Genomic DNA, 22,249 nt, shown 5'->3' with positions numbered 1-22,249 from the left:
TAAATGCACCAACATTCGAATTATAGGGGTCCCAGAAGAAGAAGAGAAAAAGAAAGGGACTGAGAAAATATTTGAAGAGAATATAGTTGAAAACTTCCCTTATATGAGAAAGGAAATAGTTAATCAAGTACAGGAAGCACAGAGAGTCCCATATAGGATAAATCCAAGGAGAAACACACCAAGACACATATTAATCAAACTATCAAAAATTAAATACAAAGAAAACATATTAAAAGCAGCAAGGGAAAAACAACAAATAACACACAAGGGAATCCCCATAAGATTAACAGCTGATCTTTCAGCAGAAACTCTGCAAGGCAGAAGGGAGTGGCAGGACATATTTAAAGTGATGAACGAGAAAAACCTACAACCAAGATTACTCTACCCAGCAAGGATCTCATTCAGATTTCATGGAGAAATTAAAACCTTTACAGACAAGCAAAAGCTAATAGAATTCAGCACCACCAAACCAGCTTTATAACAAATGCTAAAGGAAAGTCTCTAGGCAGGAAACACAAGAGAAGGAAAAGACCTACAATAACAAACCCCAAACAATTAAGAAAATGGGAATAGGAACATACATATCGATAATTACCTTAAATGTAAATGGATTAAATGCTCCAACCAAAAGACACAGACTGGCTGAATGGATACAAAAACAAGACCCGTATATATGCTGTCTACAAGAGACCCACTTCAGACCTAGGGACACACACAGACTGAATGTGAGGGGATGGAAAAAGATATTCCACGCAAATGGAAATCAAAAGAAAGCTGGAGTAGCAATTCTCATATCAGACAAAATAGACTTTAAAATAAAGACTATTACAAGAGACAAAGAAGGATACTACATAATGATCAGGGGATAGATCCAAAAAGAAGATATAACAATTGTAAATATTTATGCACCCAACATAAGAGCACCTCAATACATAAGGCAAATGCTAACACCCATAAAAGGGGAAATCGACAGTAACACAATCATAGTAGGGGACTTTAACACCCCACTTTCACCAATGGACAGATCATCCACAATGAAAAGAAATAAGGAAACCCAAGCTTTAAGTGATACATTAAACAAGATGGACTTAATTGATATTTATAGGACATTCCATCCCAAAACAACAGAATACACATTCTTCTCAAGTGCTCATGGAACATTCTCCAGGATAGATCATATCTTGGGTCACAAATCAAGCCTTGGTAAGTTTAAGAAAATTGAAATCGTATCAAATATCTTTGCTGACCACAACGCTATGAGACTAGATATCAATTACAGGAAAAGATCTGTAAAAAATACAAGCACATGGAGGCTAAACAATACATTACTTAATAACCAAGAGATCACTGAAGAAATCAAAGAGGAAATCAAAAAATACCTAGAAACAAATGACAATGAAAACTCGATGACCCAAAACCTATGGGATGCAGCAAAAGCAGTTCTAAGAGGAAGTTTATAGCAATATAATCCTACCTTAAGAAACAAGAAACATCTCAAATAAACAACCTAACCTTGCACCTCAAGCAATTAGAGAAAGAAGAACAAAAAAACCTCCCAAAGTTAGCAGAAGGAAAGAAATCATAAATATCAGAGCAGAAATAAATGAAAAAGAAATGAAGGAAACGATAGCAAAGATCAATAAAACTAAAATCTGGTTCTTTGAGAAGATAAACAAAATTGATAAACCATTAGCCAGACTCATCAAGAAAAAAAGGGAGAAGACTCAAATCAATAGAATTAGAAATGAAAAAGAAGTAACAACTGCCACTGCAGAAATACAAAGGATCATGATAGATTACTACAAGCAACTCTATGCCAATAAAATGGACAACCTGGAAGAAACGGACAAATGCTTAGAAATGCACAACGTTCCGAGACTGAACCAGGAAGAAATAGAAAATATGAACAGACCAGTCACAAGCACTGAAATTGAAACTGTGATTAAAAATCTTCCAACAAACAAAAGCCCAGGACCAGATGGCTTCACCGGTGAATTCTATCAAACATTTAGAGAAGAGCTAACCTATCCTTCTCAAACTCTTCCAAAACATAGCAGAGGGAGGAACACTCTCAAACTCATTCTACGAGGCCACCATCACCCTGACACCAAAACCAGACAAAGATGTCACAAAGAAAGAAGACTACAGGCCAATATCACTAAGGAACATAGATGCAAAATTCCTCAACAAAATACTAGCAAACAGAATCCAACACCACATTAAAAGGATCATACACCATGATCAAGTGGGGTTTATCCCAGGAATGCAAGGATTCTTCAATATACGCAAATCAATCAATGTGATACACCATATTAACAAATTGAAGGAGAAAAACCATATGATCATCTCAATAGATGCAGAGAAAGCTTTTGACAAAATTCAACACCCATTTATGATAAAAACCCTGCAGAAAGTAGGCATAGAGGGAACTTTCCTCAACATAATAAGGGCCATATATGATAAATCCACAGCCAACATCATCCTCCATGGTGAAAAACTGAAACCATTTCTACTAAGATCAGGTACAAGACAAGGTTGCCCACTCTCACCACTATTATTCAACATAGTTTCGGAAGTTTTAGCCACACCAATCAGGGAAGAAAAAGAAATAAAAGGAATCCAAATTGGAAAAGAACAAGTGGGCTTCCCTGGTGGCGCAGTGGTTGAGAGTCTGCCTGTCAATACAGGGGACACGGTTTCATACCCCAGTCCGGGAGATCCCACATGCTGTGAAGCGGCTAGGCCTGTGAGCCATGGCCGCTGAGACTGCGCGTCCGGAGCCTGTGCTCTACAATGGAAGAGGCCACAACAGTGAGAGGCCTGCGTACCGGAAAAGAAAAAAGTAAAGTTGTCACTGTTTGCAGATGACATGATACTATACATAGAGAATCCTAAAGATGCTACCAGAAAACTACTAGAACTAATCAATGAATTTGGTAAAGTAGCAGGATACAAAATTAATGCACAGAAATCACTTGCATTCCTGTACACTAATGATGAAAAATCTGAAAGTGAAATTAAGAAAACACTCCCATTTACCATTGCAACAAAGAGAATAAAATATCTAGGAATAAACCTACCTAAGGAGACAAAAGACCTGTATGCAGAAAATTATAAGACACTGATGAAAGAAATTAAAGATGATACAAATAGATGGAGAGATATACCATGTTCTTGGATTGGAAGAATCAACATTGTGAAAATGACTCTACTACCCAAAGCAATGTACAGATTCAATGCAATCCCTATCAAACTATCAATGGCATTTTTCACAGAACTAGAACAAAAAATTTTACAATTTGTATGGAAATGCAAAAGACCCTGAATAGCCAAAGCAATCTTGAGAAAGAAAAACAGAGCTGGAGGAATCAGGCTTCCTGACCTCAGACTATACTACAAAGCTACAGTAATCAATACAGTATGGTACAGGCACAAAAACAGATATATAGATCAATGGAACAGGATAGAAAGCCCAGAGATAAACCCACGCACATATGGTCACCTTACCTTTGATAAAGGAGGCAAGAATATACAATGGAGAAAAGACAACCTCTTCAATAAGTGGTACTGGGAAAACTGGACAGGTACATGTAAAAGAATGAAATTGCAACACTCCCTAACACCAAAAACAAAAATAAACTCAGAACGGATTAAAGACCTAAATGTAAGGCCAGACACTATAAAACTCTTAGAGAAAAACATAGGCAGAACACTCTATGACATAAATCACAGCAAGATCCGTTTTGACCCACCTCCTAGAGAAATGGAAGTAAAAGCAAAAATAAACAAATGGGACCTAATGAAACTTAAAAGCTTTTGCACAGCAAAGGAAACCATAAACAAGGCCAAAAGACAACCCTCAGAATGGGAGAAAATATTTGCAAATGAAGCAGCTGACAAAGGATTAATCTCCAAAATTTACAAGCAGTTCATGCAGCTCAATATCAAAAAAACAAACATCCCAGTCCAAAACTGGGCAGAAGACCTAAACAGACATTTCTCCAAAGAAGATATACAGATTGCCAACAAACTCATGAATGAATGCTCAACATCATTAATCATTAGAGAAATGCAAACCAAAACTACAATGAGATATCACCTCACACCGGTCAGAATGGCTATCATCAAAAAATCTAGAAACAATAAATGCTGGAGAGGGTGTGGAGAAAACGGAACCCTCTTGCACTGTTGGTGGGAATGTAAATTGATACAGCCACTATGGAGAACAGTATGGAGGTTTGTTAAAAAACTAAAAATAGAACTACCATATGACCCAGCAATCCCACGAGTGGGCATATACCCTGAGAAAACCATAATTCAGAAAGAGTCATGTACCACAATGTTCATTGCAGCACTATTTACCCAGCACATGGAAGCAACCTAAGTGTCCATCAACAGATGAATGGATAAACAAGATGTGGCACATATATACAATGGAATATTACTCAGCCATAAAAGGAAACGAAGTTGAGTTATTTGTAGTGAGGTGGATGGACCTAGAGTCTGTCATACAGAGTGAAGTAAGTCAGAAAGAGAAAAACAAATACCGTATGCTAACACATATATATGGAATCTAAGAAAAAAAAAAAGGTCATGAAGAACCTAGAGGCAAGACAGGAATAAAGACACAGACCTACTAGAGAACGGACTTGAGGATATGGGGAGGGGGAAGGGTAAGCTGTGACAAAGTGAGAGAGTGGCATGGACATGTGTACACTACCAAACGTAGGGCAGATAGCTAGTGGGAAGCAGCAGCATAGTACAGGGAGATCAGTTCAGTGCTTTTTGACCACCTGGAGGGGTGGGATACGGCGGGTGGTAGGGAGGGAGATGCAAGAGGGAAGAGATATGGGAACATATGTATATGTATGACTGATTCACTTTGTTATAAAGCAGAAACTAACACACCATTGTAGAGCAGTCATACTCCAATAAAGATGTTTAAAAAAAAAAAATGATGGCTTTGAACTTCCTACATCTGGGGAGAGATTTGGACATACAAGTTTATGAAGCTAATAGGTCACCCCATAATTCCAATTTATTTTATTTTATTTATTTTTTTGTGTGTGGTACGCGGGCCTCTCACTGTTGTGTCCTCTCCCGTTGCGGAGCACAGGCTCTGGATGTGCAGGCCCTGCAGCCATGGCTCACAGGCCCAGCCGCTCCGTGGAATTTGGGATCTTCCTGGAATGGGGCATGAACCCGTGTCCCCTGCATCAGCAGGCGGACTGTCAACCACTGCGCCACCAGGGAAGCTCTCCAATTTAGAACAATCTTCTCTAAGATGCATTACAGTAAAACTGTCTACAATAAAAGAAAATGAATTTTAAAAGCAGCTAGAGAAAAGACGTCTTTCATACAAGGCAACCCCCATAAGGCTATCAGCAGATTTGTCAGCAGAAACATTGCAGGCCAGGGGACAGTGAGATGATACATTTAAAGTGCTGAAAGAAACAACTGCCAACCAAGGATACTTTACCCAACAAAGTTGTCCTTCAGAAGTGAAGGTGAGATAAAAACTTTCCCAAACAAAAATGGATGGAGTTTATCATCACAAAACCTGCCTTACAAGAAATGCTGAAATGAATTCTTCAGCTGAAACAAAAAGATGCTAGTTATTAACATGAAAACATACAACACACTGGTAAAGATGAGTATATAGTTAGATTGAAAATACTCTAGTACTGTAATATAGTGGTGTGGTAGCTACTTAACTCTCTAAACGTTAAAGGACAAAAGTACTAAAAACAACTATAGTTACAATAATTTGTTACTGGATACACAATATAAGATGATGTAATTTGTGACATCAAAAACAAAATGTGGGGAGTAAAAGAGCAGAGTTTTGGAATGTGATCAAAGTTAAACTGTTATCAGATGCTTATAATAGACTGTTAAATCTACAGAATGTTTTAAGTAAGCCTCAGGGTAACCACAAAACAAAAACCTATAGCAGATACTCACAAGATAAAGAGAAGGGAATCAAAGTACACCAGTATGGAAAATCATCAACTCACAAAGGAAGACAGCAAGAAAGAAAGGAACAAAAGATATACAGAACAGGTAGAAAACAACTAACAAGATTAAGCATAGTAAATTCTTACCTATCAATAATTACTTTATATGTAAATGGATTGAATTTTTAATCAAAAGGTATAGAATGGCTGGATGGAAAAAAAAATAGACCCAATTATATGCTGCCTACAAGAGACTCACTTCAGATTCAAGGACACACAGAGGCTTAAAGTGAAGGGATGGAAAAAGATATTCTACACAAATGGAAACGAAAAGAAAGCAAGGGTAGCTATACTTATATCGGACAAAATAAACTTTAAGGAAAAAATGATAACAGGAGACAAAGAAGGTTACTATATAATGATAAAGGGACCAATTCACTGAGAGGATATAACAATTGTAAATATATATGTACCCAACATCAGAGCACCTAAAATATTAAGCAGATGCTAACAGATCTTAAGGGAGAAACAGATGACAATACAACCACAGTAAGGGATTTCAATACCCTACTTTCAACAATGGATAGATCATCCAGGCAGAAAATCAACAAGGAAACCTTGGGCTTAAACTATACCTTAAAGACTTAACAGACGGAAGATGGTGGAAGAGTAAGACGCAGAGATCACCTTCCTCTCCACAGATACACCAGAAATACATCTACGCGTGGAACAACTCCTACGGAGCACCTACTGAACGCTGGCAGAAGACCTCAGACCTCCCAAAAGGCAAGGAACCCCCCACGTACCTGGTTAGGGCAAAAGAAAAAACTAAACAGAGACAAAAGGATAGGGACGGGTCCTGCACCAGCGGGAGAGAGCTGTGAAGGAGGAAAAGTGTCCACACACTAGGAAGCCCCTTCGTGGGTGGAGACTTCGGGAGGCGGAGTGGGGGAGCTTGGGAGCCGCGGAGGAGAGCACAGCAACAGGGGTGCGGAGGGCAAAGCGGACAGATTCCAGCGCAGAGGATTGGGCCGACCGGCACTCACCAGCCGAGAGGCTTGTCTGCTCGCCCGCCGGGGCGGGCGGGACTGGGAGCTGAGGCTCCGGCTTTTGTCGGAGCGCCGGGAGAGGACTGAGGTTGGCGGCGTGAACACAGCCTGCAGGGCGTTGGTGCGCCGCGGCTGGCCGGGAGAGAGTCCGGGGAGGGGTCTGGACCTCCCGGAGAGGCAAGAGACTTTTACGTCCCTCTTTGTTTCCTGGTGCACGAGGAGAGGGGATTAAGAACGCTGCTTGAGAGAGCTCCAGGGACGGGCGCGAGCCGCGGCTAAGAGTGCGGAGCCCAGAGATGGACGTGAGACGCTGGGGCCGCTGCTGCCGCCGCCAGGAGGCCTGTGTGCGAACACAGGTCACTAGCCACATGCCCTGCCGGGGAGCCTGTGCAGCCCGCCACTGCCAGGGTCCCGGGATCCAGGGACAGCTCCCCCGGGAGAGCGCACGGCGCGCCTCAGGCTGCAGCGTCACGCTGGCCTCTGCCGCTGCAGGCCCGCCCCGCACTCCGTGACCCTCCCTACCCCCCGGCCTGGGTGAGCCAGAGCCTCCGAATCAGCGGCTCCTGTAACCCCGTCCTGTCTGAGCAAAGAACAGACGCCCTCCGGCGACCTACACGCACAGGCGGGGCAAAATCCAAAGCTGAGCCCCTGGGAACTGTGAGAACAAAGAAGAGAAAAGGAAATCTCTCCCAGCAGCCTCAGAAGCAGCGGATTAAAGCTCCACAATCAACTTGATATACCCTGCATCTGTGGAATACCTGAATAGACAACGAATCATCCCAAATTAAGGAGCCCTGTGGATGAAAGGCTCTTGGGGCTGCAGCCAGGAGTCAGTGCTGTGCCTCTGAGGTGGGAGAGCCAACTTCAGGACACTGGTCCACAAGAGGCCTCCCAGCTGCACATAATATCAAACAGCAAAAATCTCCGAGAGATCTCCATCTCAACGCCAGCACCCAGCTTCACTCAACGACCAGCAAGCTACAGTGCTGGACATCCTATGCCAAACAACTAGCAAGACAGGAACACAACCCCACCCATTAGCAGAGAGGCTGCCCAAAATCATAATAAGTCTACAGACACCCCAAAACACACCACCAGACGTGGACCTGCCCACCAGAAAGACAAGATCCAGCCTCATACACCAGAACACAGGCACTAGTACCCTCCACCAGGAAGCCTACACAACCCACTGAACCAACCTTCGCCACTGGGGACAGACACAAAACACAACAGGAACTACGAACCTTCAGCCTGCAAAAAAGGAGACCCCAAACACAGTAAGATAAGCAAAATGAAAAGACAGAAAAACACACAGCAGATGAAGGAGCAAGATAAAAACCCACCAGACCTAACAAATGAAGAGGAAATAGGCAGTCTACCTGAAAAAGAATTCAGAATAATGATAGTAAGGTTGATCCGAAATATTGGAGATAGAATGGACAATAGAATGGACAAATTGCAAGAATCAGTTAACAAGGACCTAGAAGAACTAAACATGAAACAAGCAACGATGAACAGCACAATAAATGAAATTAAAAGTACTCTAGATGGGATCAATAGCAGAATAACTGAGGCAGAAGAACGGATAAGTGACCTGGAAGATAAAATAGTGGAAATAACTACTGCAGAGCAGAATAAAGAAAAAAGAATGAAAAGAACTGAGGACAGTCTCAGAGACCTCTGGGACAACATTAAACGCACCAACATTCGAATTATAGGGGTTCCAGAAGAAGAAGAGAAAAAGAAAGGGACTGAGAAAATATTTGAAGAGATTATAGTTGAAAACTTCCCTAATATGGGAAAGGAAATAGTTAATCAAGTCCAGGAAGCACAGAGAGTCCCATACAGGATAAATCCAAGGAGAAATACGCCAAGACACATATTAATCAAACTGTCAAAAATTAAATACAAAGAAAACATATTAAAAGCAGCAAGGGAAAAACAACAAATAACACACAAGGGAATCCCCATAAGGTTAACAGCTGATCTTTCAGCAGAAATTCTGCAAGCCAGAAGGGAGTGGCAGGACATATTGAAAGTGTTGAAGGAGAAAAACCTGCAACCAAGATTACTCTACCCAGCAAGGATCTCATTCAGATTTGATGGAGAAATTAAAACCTTTACAGACAAGCAAAAGCTGAGAGAGTTCAGCACCACCAAACCAGCTCTACAACAACTGCTAAAGGAACTTCTCTAGTCAAGAAACACATAAGAAGGAAAGGACCTACAATAACGAACCCAAAACAATTAAGAAAATGGGAATAGGAACACACATATCGATAATTACCTTAAATGTAAATGGACTAAATGCTCCCACCAAAAGACACAGATTGGCTGAATGGATACAAAAACAAGACCCATATACTTGCTGTCTACAAGAGACCCACTTCAGACCTAGAGACACATACAGACTGAAAGTAAGGGGATGGAAAAAGGTATTTCATGCAAATGGAAACCAAAAGAAAGCTGGAGTTGCAATTCTCATATCAGACAAAATAAACTTTAAAACAAAGACTATTAGAAGAGACAAAGAAGGACACTACATAATGATCAAGGGATCGATCCAAGAGGAAGATATAACAATTGTAAATATTTATGCACCCAACATAGGTGCACCTCAATACATAAGGCAAATACTGACAACCATAAAAGGGGAAATCGACAGTAACACATTCATAGTAGGGGACTTTAACACCCCACTTTCACCAATGGACAGATCATCCAAAATGAAAATAAATAAGGAAACACAAGCTTTAAATGATACATTAAATGAGATGGAGCTAATTGATATTTATAGGACATTCCATCCAAAAACAACAGAATACACATTTTTCTCAAGTGCTCATGGAACATTCTCCAGGATAGATCATATCTTGGGTCACAAATCAAGCCTTGGTAAATTTAAGAAAATTGAAATTGTATCAAGTATCTTTTCTGACCACAACGCCATGAGACTAGATATCAATTACAGGAAAAGATCTGTAAAAAATACAAACACATGGAGGCTAAACAATACACTACTTAATAATGAAGTGATCACTGAAGAAATCAAAGAGGAAATCAAAAAATACCTAGAAACAAATGACAATGGAGACACAACGACCCAAAACCTGTGGGATGCAGCAAAAGCAGTTCTAAGGGGGAAGTTTATAGCACTACAAGCCCACCTTAAGAAGCAGGAAACATCTCGAATAAACAACCTAACCTTGCACCTCAAGCAATTAGAGAAAGAAGAACAAAAAAACCCCAAAGCTAGCAGAAGGAAAGAAATCATAAAAATCAGATCAGAAATAAATGAAAAAGAAATGAAGGAAACAATAGCAAAGATCAATAAAACTAAAAGCTGGTTCTTTGAGAAGATAAACAAAATAGATAAACCACTAGCCAGACTCATCAAGAAAAAAAGGGAGAAGACTCAAATCAATAGAATTAGAAATGAAAAAGGAGAGGTAACAACTGACACTGCAGAAATAAAAGAGATCATAAGAGATTACTACAAGCAACTCTATGCCAATAAAATGGACAATCTGGAAGAAATGGACAAATTCTTAGAAATGCACAACCTGCCAAGACTGAATCAGGAAGAAATAGAAAATATGAACAGACCAATCACAAGCACTGAAATTGAAACTGTGATTAAAAATCTTCCAACAAACAAAAGCCCAGGACCAGATGGCTTCACAGACGAATTCTATCAAACATTTAGAGAAGAGCTAACACCTATCCTTCTCAAACTCTTCCAAAATATAGCAGAGGGAGGAACACTCCCAAACTCCTTCTACGAGGCCACCATCACCTTGATACCAAAACCAGACAAGGATGTCACAAAGAAAACTACAGGCCAATATCACTGATGAACATAGATGCAAAAATCCTCAACAAAATACTAGCAAACAGAATCCAACAGCACATTAAAAGGATCATACACCATGATCAAGTGGGGTTTATTCCAGGAATGCAAGGATTCTTCAATATACGCAAATCTATCAATGTGATAAACCATATTAACAAACTGAAGGAGAAAAACCATATGATGATCTCAATAGATGCAGAGAAAGCTTTTGACAAAATTCAACACCCATTTATGATAAAAACCCTGCAGAAAGTAGGCATAGAGGGAACTTTCCTCAACATAATAAAGGCCATATATGACAAGCCCACAGCAAACATCATCCTCAATGGTGAAAAACTGAAAGCATTTCCACTAAGATCAGGAACAAGACAAGGTTGCCCACTCTCACCACTCTTATTCAACATAGTTTTGGAAGTTTTAGCCACAGCAATCAGAGAAGAAAAGGAAATAAAAGGAATCCAAATCGGAAAAGAAGAAGTAAAGCTGTCCCTGTTTGCAGATGACATGATCCTATACATAGAGAACCCTAAAGATGCTACCAGAAAACTACTAGAGCTAATCAATGAATTTGGTAAAGTGGCAGGATACAAAATTAATGCACAGAAATCTCTGGCATTCCTATATACTAATGATGAAAAATCTGAAAGTGAAATTAAGAAAACACTCCCATTTACCATTGCAACAAAAAGAATAAAATATCTAGGAATAAACCTACCTAAGGAGACAAAAGATCTGTATGCAGAAAATTATAAGACACTGATGAAAGAAATTAAAGATGATACAAATAGATGGAGAGATATACCATGTTCTTGGATTGGAAGAATCAACATTGTGAAAATGACTCTAGTACCCAAAGCAATCTATAGATTCAATGCAATCCCTATCAAACTACCACTGGCATTTTTCACAGAACTAGAACAAAAAATTTTGCAATTTGTATGGAAACACAAAAGACCCCGAATAGCCAAAGCAATCTTGAGAACGAAAGAAGGAACTGGAGGAATCAGGCTCCCAGACTTCAGACTATACTACAAAGCTACAGTTATCAAGACGGTATGGTACTGGCACAAAAACAGAAAGATAGATCAATGGAACAGGATAGAAAGCCCAGAGATAAACCCACGCACATATGGTCACCTTATCTTTGACAAAGGAGGCAGAAATGTACAGTTGAGAAAGGACAGCCTATTCAATAAGTGGTGCTGGGAAAACTGGACAGCTACATGTAAAAGTATGAAATTAGATCACTCCCTAACACCATACACAAAAATAAGCTCAAAATGGATTAAAGACCTAAATGTAAGGCCAGAAACTATCAAACTCTTAGAGGAAAACATAGGCAGAACACTCTATGACATAAATCACAGCAAGGTCCTTTTTGACCCACCTCCTAGAGAAATGGAAATAAAAACAAGAGTAAACAAATGGGACCTAATGAAACTTAAAAGCTTTTGCGCAGCAAAGGAAACCATAAACAAGACGAAAAAACAACCCTCAGAATGGGAGAAAATATTTGCAAATGAAGCAACCGACAAAGGATTCATCTCCAAAATTTATAAGCAGCTCATGCAGCTTAATAACAAAAAAACAAACAACCCAATCCAAAAATGGGCAGAAGACCTAAATAGACATTTCTCCAAAGAAGACATACAGAGTGCCAACAAACACATGAAAGAATGCTCAACATCACTAATCATGAGAGAAATGCAAATCAAAACTACAATGAGATATCATCTCACACCAGTCAGAATGGCCATCATCAAAAAATCTAGAAACAATAAATGCTGGAGAGGGTGTGGAGAAAAGGGAACCCTCTTACACTGTTGGTGGGAATGTAAATTGATACAGCCACTGTGGAGAACAGTATGGAGGTTCCTTAAAAAGCTACAAACAGAACTACCATATGACCCAGCAATCCCACTACTGGGCATATACCCTGAGAAAACCATAATCCAAAAAGAGTCATGTACCAAAATGTTCATTGCAGCTCTATTTACAATAGCCCAGAGATGGAAACAACCTAAGTGTCCATCATCGGATGAATGGATAAAGAAGATGTGGCACATATATACAATGGAATATTACTCAGCCATAAAAAGAGACGAAATTAAGCTATTTGTAATGAGGTGGATAGACCTAGAGTCTGTCATACAGAGTGAAGTAAGTCAGAAAGAGAGAGACAAATACCGTATGCTAACACATATATATGGAATTTAGAAAAAAAACATGTCATGAAAAACCTAGGGGTGAAACAGGAATAAAGACACAGACTTACTAGAGAATGGACTTGAGGCTATGGGGAGGGGGAAGGGTAAACGGTGACAAAGCGATAAAGAGGCATGGACATATATACACTACCAAACGTAAGGTAGATAGCTAGTGGGAAGCAGCCGCATAGCACAGGGAGATCAGCTCGGTGCTTTGTGACCGCCTGGAGGGGTGGGATAGGGAGGGTGGGAGGGAGGGAGACGCAAGCGGGAAGAGATATGGGAATATATGTATATATATAACTGATTCATTTTGTTGTGAAGCTGAAACTAACATACCATTGTAAAGCAATTATACTCCAATAAAGATGTTAAAAAAAAAAAAAAAGACTTAACAGACGTATACAGAATATTCCATCCAACAGCAGCAAAATACACAATCTTCTCCAGTGGACACAGAACATCCTCTAGGTTAGATCATACATTAGGTCACAAAACAAGTCTTAGCAAATTTAGAAACAGTGAAATCATACCAAGTGTCTTTCCCAACCACAATGGTATGAAACTATAAATCAATGACGAGGAAGAAAAGTGGAAAATTCACAAATAAGTGGAAAATTAAACTACATACTCCTGAATAACAAATCGGTCAAAGTTGAAATCAAAAAGAAAATCAAAATATATCTTGAAACAAATAAAAATGGAAACACAACATTGCAAAACTTATGGTATGTAGCAAAAGTAGTACTAAGAGGAACATTTATAGTGATAAATGCATACGTTAAACAAAAAAAGATCTCAAATAAACAACGTAACTTTACACCTCAAGGGACTAGAAAAAGAAGAACAAACTAAGCCAAAGTTAGCAGATAAAAGGAGATAAAGATCAGAGCAGAAATAAATGAAATAGAGGAAAGAATAATAGAAAAGATCAACATATCTAAGAGGTGGTTTTTTTGAAAAATAAAATTGATAACCCTTTAGCCAGACTTACCAAGAAAAAGAGAGAGAGGACTCAAATAAAATTAGAAATGAAAGTGGAAACACTACAACTGATGCCACAGAAATACAATGGAGCATGAGACTACTGTGTGAATCATGAAGAAATAGAAAATCTGAACAGATCAATAACAAGTAAAAAGACTGAATCAGTAATCACAAACCTCCCAACAAAGAAAAGCTCAGGACCAGATGGCTTCATGGGCAAATTCTACCATACATTTAAAGAAGAATCGATTATTCTCAAACTGTTCCAAAAAATTGAAGGGGAGGCAACACTTCCAGCCTCATTTTATGAGGCCAGAATTACTTTGATGCCAAAGTCAGATAAGGACACTACAAGAAATTAAAACTATTGGCCAATAGTTCTGATGAGTATGGATGCAAAATTCTCAACAAATTACTAGCTAACTGAATTCAACAGCACATTAAAAGCATCACACACCACGATCAAGTGTGATTTATCCCTGAGATGTATGGATGGTTCAACATATGCAAACCAATAAATGTTATATACCACATTAATAGAATGAAAGACAAAAAATTAAAGCATGATTGCAATAGACACAGGAAAAGCATTTGATAAAATTCAACATCCTTTCATGATAAACACTCTTAATACATCGGTTATAGAAGGAACATTACTTAACAAGATAAAGGCCATATATTGCAAACCCTACAGCAAACATCATACTCAGTGCTGAAAGGTTGAAAGCTTTCCTTCTAAGACTGGTAACAAGACATGAGTGCCCACTATTACCACAACTATTCAACACCATACTGGAAGTCCTAGCCCAAACAATTAAGGAAAAAAAAATAAGGTATCCAAATTGGAAAGGAGGAAGTAAAATTTTCTCTGTCTGCTGATGACATGATCTTATACATAGAAAATTCTAAAGACTCCAACCAAAAGCCATAGGAACTAATAAATGAATTTCATAAAATTTCATGATATGAAATCAATGTACAAAATCAAAACATTTCTGTAAAGTAACAATGAACTATCTGAAAAAGAAATTTTAAAAATCCCATTTTCAGTGGCATAAAAAAAGAATGCTTAGGGATAAATTTAACCAAGGAAGTAAAAGATCTATACACCAAAAACTGTAAGACACTGATGAAGGAAATTGAAGAAGACACAAATAAATGGAAAGATATCTCATGGATCAGAAGAGTTAATATTTTTAAAATGTCTATACCATCGAAGGTCTTCTATAGATTCAATACAATTTCAATCAAAATTCCAATGGCATGTATTTTTTTGCAGGAAAAAAACCCCCCTAAAATTTGTATGGAACCACAAAAGACTCAGAACAGCCAAAGCAATTCTGAGAAACAAGAATAAAGCTGAAGGTATCACATTTCCTGATTTCAAACTCTAATACAAATCTATACTAATCAAAACAGTATGGTACTGGCATAAAAACAGACACACAGACCAGTGAAACAGAATCAAGAACCCAGAAATAAACCCATGCATATATGGTTAACTAATATTGGGTTGGCCATAACAGTTCGTTCAGGTTTTTCTGTAACATCTTACAGAAAAACCCAAATGAACTTTTATGGCCAACCCAATATTTGACAAGGGAACCAGTAATACCCAATGGGGTAAGGACAGTTTCTTCAACAAATGGTTCTGGGAAAACTGGATATTCACATGCAAAAGAATGAAATTGGACCCTTAATTCATATAATACCATTCACAAAAATTAACTCGAAATGATTAAGGATTTAAACATAAGACCTGAAACAGTAAAACTCCTAGAAGAAAACATAAGAAAAAAGCTCCTTGACATTGGTCATGGCAAACACTTTTCGGATATGACATCAAAAGCACAGCAACAAAAGCAAATGTTAAGAAGTAGGACTACATTTAAAACTAAACACCTTCCCCGTGGGAAAAAGAAATCAACAAAATGAAAAGGAGAATATATTAGCAAACTATATACTGATAAGGGGTTAATATCCAAAATATATAAGGAACTTACATAATTCAAAAGCAATTAAAACCAATCTTACTGAAAAATGGGCAGAGGATCTGAATAGACATTTCTCCAAAGAAGACATACAAATGGTCAACAAGTACATGAAAAAATGCTCAGCATCACTAATCAGAAGGGAATACAAATCAAAACCACAATGATATAACACCCTATACCGGTTAGAATGGCTACTGTCAAAAAGAGAAGCAGTAACAAATGCTGGTGAGGATGTGGAGAAAAGGGAACCATTATGTACTGTTGGTGGGAATGTAATTTGGTACAGCACTGTGGAAATAGTATGGAGGTTCCTCAAGAAATTAAAAATAGAATTACCATATGATCCATCAATCCCACTTCTATGTATATATCTGAAGGAAACAAAATCACTGTCTTAAAGAGATAGCTGCACTACCATGTTCATTGTAGCATTATTCACTATAGCCAAGACATGAAAACAACCTAAGTGTCCATCGACAAATAAATGGAGAAAGAAAATGTGATATATATATATATATATATACACACACACACACACATACATATATATGCAATGAAATATTATTCAGGCATAAAATATTAGGTTGGCCAAAAAGTTCGTTCAGGTTTTTCCATAAGATCTTATGGCCAACCTTATAGAAGAAAAACCTTGAGGGCATTATGCTAAGTAATGAAATAAACTAGATAGAGAAAGACAAATAGTTTATGATCCCACTTATATGTGGAATCCCAAAACACTGAAATCATGGAAACAAAGAGTAGAATGGTGGTTGTCAGGGGTTAGGGGGTGGAGGAAATGAGATTCTGGTCAAAGGGTTTAAATTTTCAGTTATAAGATGGATAAGTTCTGGGGGGTACAGCAACAAAATGGTAATTATGTGAGGTGAAGGATGTGTTAACTAACCTTACTGTGGTACACATTTCACAATATATTTGTGTATCAAATCATTATACTGTACTCCTTAAACAATGTTATATATTAATATCTCAATGTAATTGAGCTGGGGAAAAACAAACAAGAACAATAAAATCAAACTGGCATGCCACAGACCATTCCAAAGCAGTTGAGGGCCAGTAAGGGGTTGCTGTGGAAGTGGTAAGAATTGTGCTGTAACAGGTCTAGGCCAATGGTGCTGGGCACATTTAATTCAGAAAGCACTACTTTGGTATCACTTGAGAACAAGGATCACAAACCAGGATCTGGAATGAAGCTTCCCAGGACCTACAGATTGGGTCATAACCTCTGATAAATAAGGACCATTATGACACACACAGTGACTAGATATGCTATAACCCAGCAGTTCTCAAAGTACTGGGGATCACTGTGCCTGCAATGTCAAAATTATTTTTGTATGAATACTAAGACATTATTTGCCCTCATTATTCTCATCCTCTCATGAATGTACAGTGAAAAATTTCAGAGAACACATAATGTAAATATGAGATCAAAACAGAGTGAAATGCAGAAGCAGATATGAGAATCCAGCTGCTCCTGTTATGCTAGACATTAGAGATATGAAAAAAAGTAAATCAATACCACTCTTCTCACTATATTTTCTGCTTTGAAAATGTAATTATTCTTCATAAAAATATGTTATTTATGTTAACATGTAATAGGTTCATTATTGTTATTTTGAAGTGATTTAAAATTTCTTAGTATTAATTTCTAATAAGGTAAATATCAATAAATATATTTCACATAACAAAAGCTCTTTGGGGTCCTCAGTAATTTTTAAGAGTATAAAAGTGGTCCAGAGACCAACAGTTTGAGACCTGCTGTCCCACCTACACTAAAGGGTAAAGTTCTCTCACTTGGCTAACCTGGGCTTTCATCAGTCTCACAGTCTCCTTAGAGCTGTATTTGTGTTTGTCTACACCAGCTTGTTACCCATGCCTGGCAATGTCCTGCTTGAATGAAGTGGGGACTATAATTAAAATATTGATTTGTTGTCACAGCACCTTTCACTCAATACATGACCAAATCATATACAATATGTATTACATCTGTCACTATAGTATTACATATAAAAGGTGTTTAAAGCTTTGCCAATATTAACAATGAAATGAGGCTACATCCTTTAATGGTATCTTACAACGAGGTCTAAATGGGTCTAACAGTTTATAATCTCTTTTTTTTTTTAACATCGGCATTATTAAGTTTTCACTGTTTTTCACTGTTTTGGATACTCAAGACAACTGGTACTTGTTGCTTCCATGCTATGCTAACTTGGTTCTCAGAACTCCAGTCTTTAGCAGAAACAAACTGTCTGGCTGATAGACAAGACTGATTTTTAATGCAAGCCAAGGTGTAGTAATAAAACTGAAAAAAAAATCTAGATCATAAAGTTCTAACCCATAGGATTATCCTGGAGCCTTTTTTAGCACCAAGAACAAGAATACTTAGAGCTGATGATCTTGCGGAGTTACATTGGAATTTGTACCAGCTATATTAAAAACAGAAGCAAACCAGACTGTGTATTTTTTAAAAGTTTACAAGGGCAAAGCACTTCTTCTAAAATGTTATTCTCAAATGCTGCAAAGTACCTTAATTAATTCTTATGATTCTAACAGCCCTAAAAGCAAGTCATAAAAATGATATTTACTTGGGAGTATAAATTGGAATGACATTTTGGTAGGGCCATTTGAAAATATTTAGCAGAGCCTAACATGCATACCCACTGACTAGGCAATTCCAGTTTTAGAAATTTGTCCTGAGAAAAGCAGCAATGACATAGATATAAGGATGTTCATTACAGTGCTGTGTATAATAATAAAAACATTTAGGAAAGAGCCTAAATATCTGACAACATGGCGCTGATCAAGTAAACCATGGTTCAGCATATAATGGAATACTATATGGTCACAGTACAGAATTCAAACAGTATATCATAAAATTACGTATGGCAAGGAAAAGTACTCACTATATATTGCTGAGGGAAAAAAACCAAGTTATAAAACTGTAGTATTATGTGATCTCATTTCTGCTTAAAATATGCATAAAAGTATGTGAAGGGTATATATATACACACACACATATATATATATGTGTGTATAAATTAATAGTATTTATTGTTGAGTTTGGGATCACAGGTGATTTAATTTACTTCTTTTGCGGGATCTATACTCTGGTTTTTCTACAGTGAATATCTTTTCTTTATATAATAAAAAAATTAAAATATTTACTTGAGGCAACCATGCAATTGTTAGTGTTTTCCTATTCTTATATTACTGAATACTGTATGTACTAAGGGAAAGTGGTGAGGGGGAGAGAGAGGAAAAGGGAGGAAGGCAGATAGACATTTATATTGTTTATTATTTTATCTTGTATGTTTGTTGTGAAGTTTTATGTTAACAATCTGGAAAGAATTTTCAATGGAACATAGTAGTGAATAGTTAATGTTCACAAGACTGCAGTCTACTCTCATAGATTTAATTTTTTCCCTCCCCTTAGAATGCCAATTTTGTTGTGTAAGGAGCAGGTGGCTTTCTTTTTTATAAGTCTCTCTACTGCCCTGTCAGACAGCTCTCAAAACTTTTTTTGGGAGCTAACCAAGCTTTATCTAACCAAACCCAAAATGGCATATGGACTTCATCCACATGGTCATATGAATCCTTTGGCTGATAACTCCTGCTATGTATCTAATTGGTTTTATAAAATCCATGTTTGAAGAAGGTTTCTATAGCTATAAGAGTGTGTGATGCTGTGGGATGAAGGAATGTAGTGGCAAAGAGTCTCCTTTAGCTGCTATACTAGAATCTGGTGCCCGTCACTACCACTATCAAATATTGGCAGTATATATCCCAACAAAGGAAGAATGATAATAATTTTGAGTGAAAAATTTCTATCATGCATTTCAGCTTAGATCTACTAATAACACTTCCTTAAATGCCTTGTTAGACAGTGAAATCTGGGAATAATTATCAAACACCATATACAGTGTTTACAATAGAATCGTATTTCTTTTCTGTCTCTCCCCCCCCACTTTTTTTTTTTTTTTTTGCTTAAAAAGTAGAATGCTGCTGAATGGTACCCAAATGTCTGTTGTATACTATGCCAATACAGCAGCTCAGCCAAAAATGTGAATAGAACAGTTTGCCAAGTAAAAGAAAACATAACAAATTGGTAATGGTTTCTATCTTGACAGAAAATGAAAATGATCCCTCAATGTGTGGTCACTCATGTGGACACATAAAAATGTCTTAGAAGCAATCATTTTACCTCAGATAACAGACCCTGACGGTGTAGTACAGCACTGGCTGACTTTCACTTCTTAGAAAAGCGGCAAGCGTGACCTACAAAATAGTCTGGGAACCATGTAATTTATGCATAACACACATGCACATGCCATGAAGTCATAATATTTGCTATAAATCATTTTGAATACAAGACTTCTTTTCCGAGTGGAGTATACTTTATGAGAGATGATCTAAATCACCAGGGACTTGATAAAGCTGAACTGGTTTATTTATGAACAGAAGTGATGCTGTTGCTTATCAGGTTACAAAATTTCAGTATTCTACAATGCAACCAAAAGGCTGTATATAAGTGCCCCCATGTATTCTGTAAGAATACTAAAGGTACTTTAATTAGATGTTAGATTAAAAAAATATACAGAAAGTATGTAGGTACATAGTGTAGAGTTCTGACTTTCTGGTTAGGTGACTGCAATTGCAAGCAGAAAGGAACCCCTGGTAATGGTTCCTTTACCCTATTTCCCCTTCCTTTACCACTTATTTTTATTCCCCAGATGGAGAACTAGCCAATGTCATTGACCAGTGGTCTTTTCTCCCCCAATCTGGTGAAGTTTCCCCATTTGTTTAACTCTCTAATGAGGATGTTAGAACACTGATTGTATTGTGAAATCACATCAAAAACAAGAATGACACTTTCAAAACACTAATTGATATCTGATGCTAATGAGGAATTCAAACTGAGAGGACACAGAACCAAGGGACTAGGAAGAACCTTGGGAAGGTAAATGGTCTTGCCAAGTTGAAAGTAAATTTGAATCCTGTGGGTTATGAGTTTCAAATGAAACTTCTGGGTTTAAATTTGTTGGTGACTTTCCTGTTCAATAAAAAAGGACTTAAATGGCTTAAAAGAAGGTTAAAAAAACTTATTGGGCATCAAACTGCTCTTACAAAACACCATCTTGATGAGTTAAGTGTAAATGAATCAGAAACACATGGATCATATTTCCTTAAAAAATGCATATGGATTCAAAAATAAGGGGAAGAGGACTTGGCAAAACATTTTTTTGTGTGTAGTGGCTGAACCCAAAACATTTGAAAGATATTTTGAGACATTCAAAGAATCCAAAATAAAACTAAACCTGTCCAGTCATATAAAAAAACAAAGTTTTTCTGTGCAAGTGCATTTATCTCTATGGGTCATTCAACACTCACTGAGCCTTCACCTTTGGCAAAGAACTATGGGAGGAGCCAGCTTCTGCCTTAAGAGACTTTGAATTTAAGTATAAACAAATACACGTAAGTAATAGAAACCTATTAAAAGAGACCAAGGGTTTTACAAAAATTGGCATCATAACCCAGACCATACAGAAATCACATATCGAGAAATATACAAGTATTTCCAGGATCGTATGGTAGGTAGGATTCATCCCATTCAAATCATCATCACCCGGCCCTTTTGATTAAAGTTATATATAGTTGCAGAGCCTTACTTGCTTAAATGTTTTCTTAATAAGTGTTTTTATGTCTTTTTTAATATGTGTTCCAGCCCTCTTTCCTCCACCCTCTAGATCTGTGAGTGCTCAACAAATCTTGCTGACTGGTTTCCTGGAGGATGGGAGTGTTGAACAGTGTTTTGAAATAGGGGAGAGATGCTGTTTGGCAGAGAGGAGTGAGGCTATGATTCTGGGTTGGGGTAATGGCACATGTGACAGTTCAGAGGCTCCAGAGGGTGAGTCATGTGTGGGGGGTGACCCACTGGCTTGCTCACAGCAATGTGCCTGAGCCAGGGTGTAGTGCGGGCGTGGAGGCAGTTAGGTGCAGGGAGGCCTAATATACTACATGTGGAGTCAGCTGGAGGGCAGAGGAGTGTGAGAAGAGAAAAGCACAGTGCTTACTCCTTTTTTTTCCTTTTTGCCAGTATAGGATAAAGTGCTAAGCACAGGACACATACAAGTCATTAATCCCTTTATTTCTTATCAGTGTCTTAAATAAAAGCTGAAAAATATCC

At 37.9% G+C, this 22,249-nt stretch overlaps 1 protein-coding gene across 1 annotated transcript in view; it reads right to left on the bottom strand.

Annotated features, from left to right (window-relative positions):
* Nucleotides 1–22,249, bottom strand: part of CWC27 (CWC27 spliceosome associated cyclophilin) — a 233,780-nt gene that overhangs the window by 41,582 nt on the left and 169,949 nt on the right. The window lies entirely within an intron of this gene.

Source organism: Grampus griseus, assembly GCF_964374135.1.
Source record: "Grampus griseus genome assembly, chromosome: 3".
Lineage (NCBI taxonomy): Eukaryota > Metazoa > Chordata > Mammalia > Artiodactyla > Delphinidae > Grampus > Grampus griseus.
Note: the sequence above shows the minus strand (reverse complement) of the source record. Positions and strands in the feature narration are given on the sequence as shown.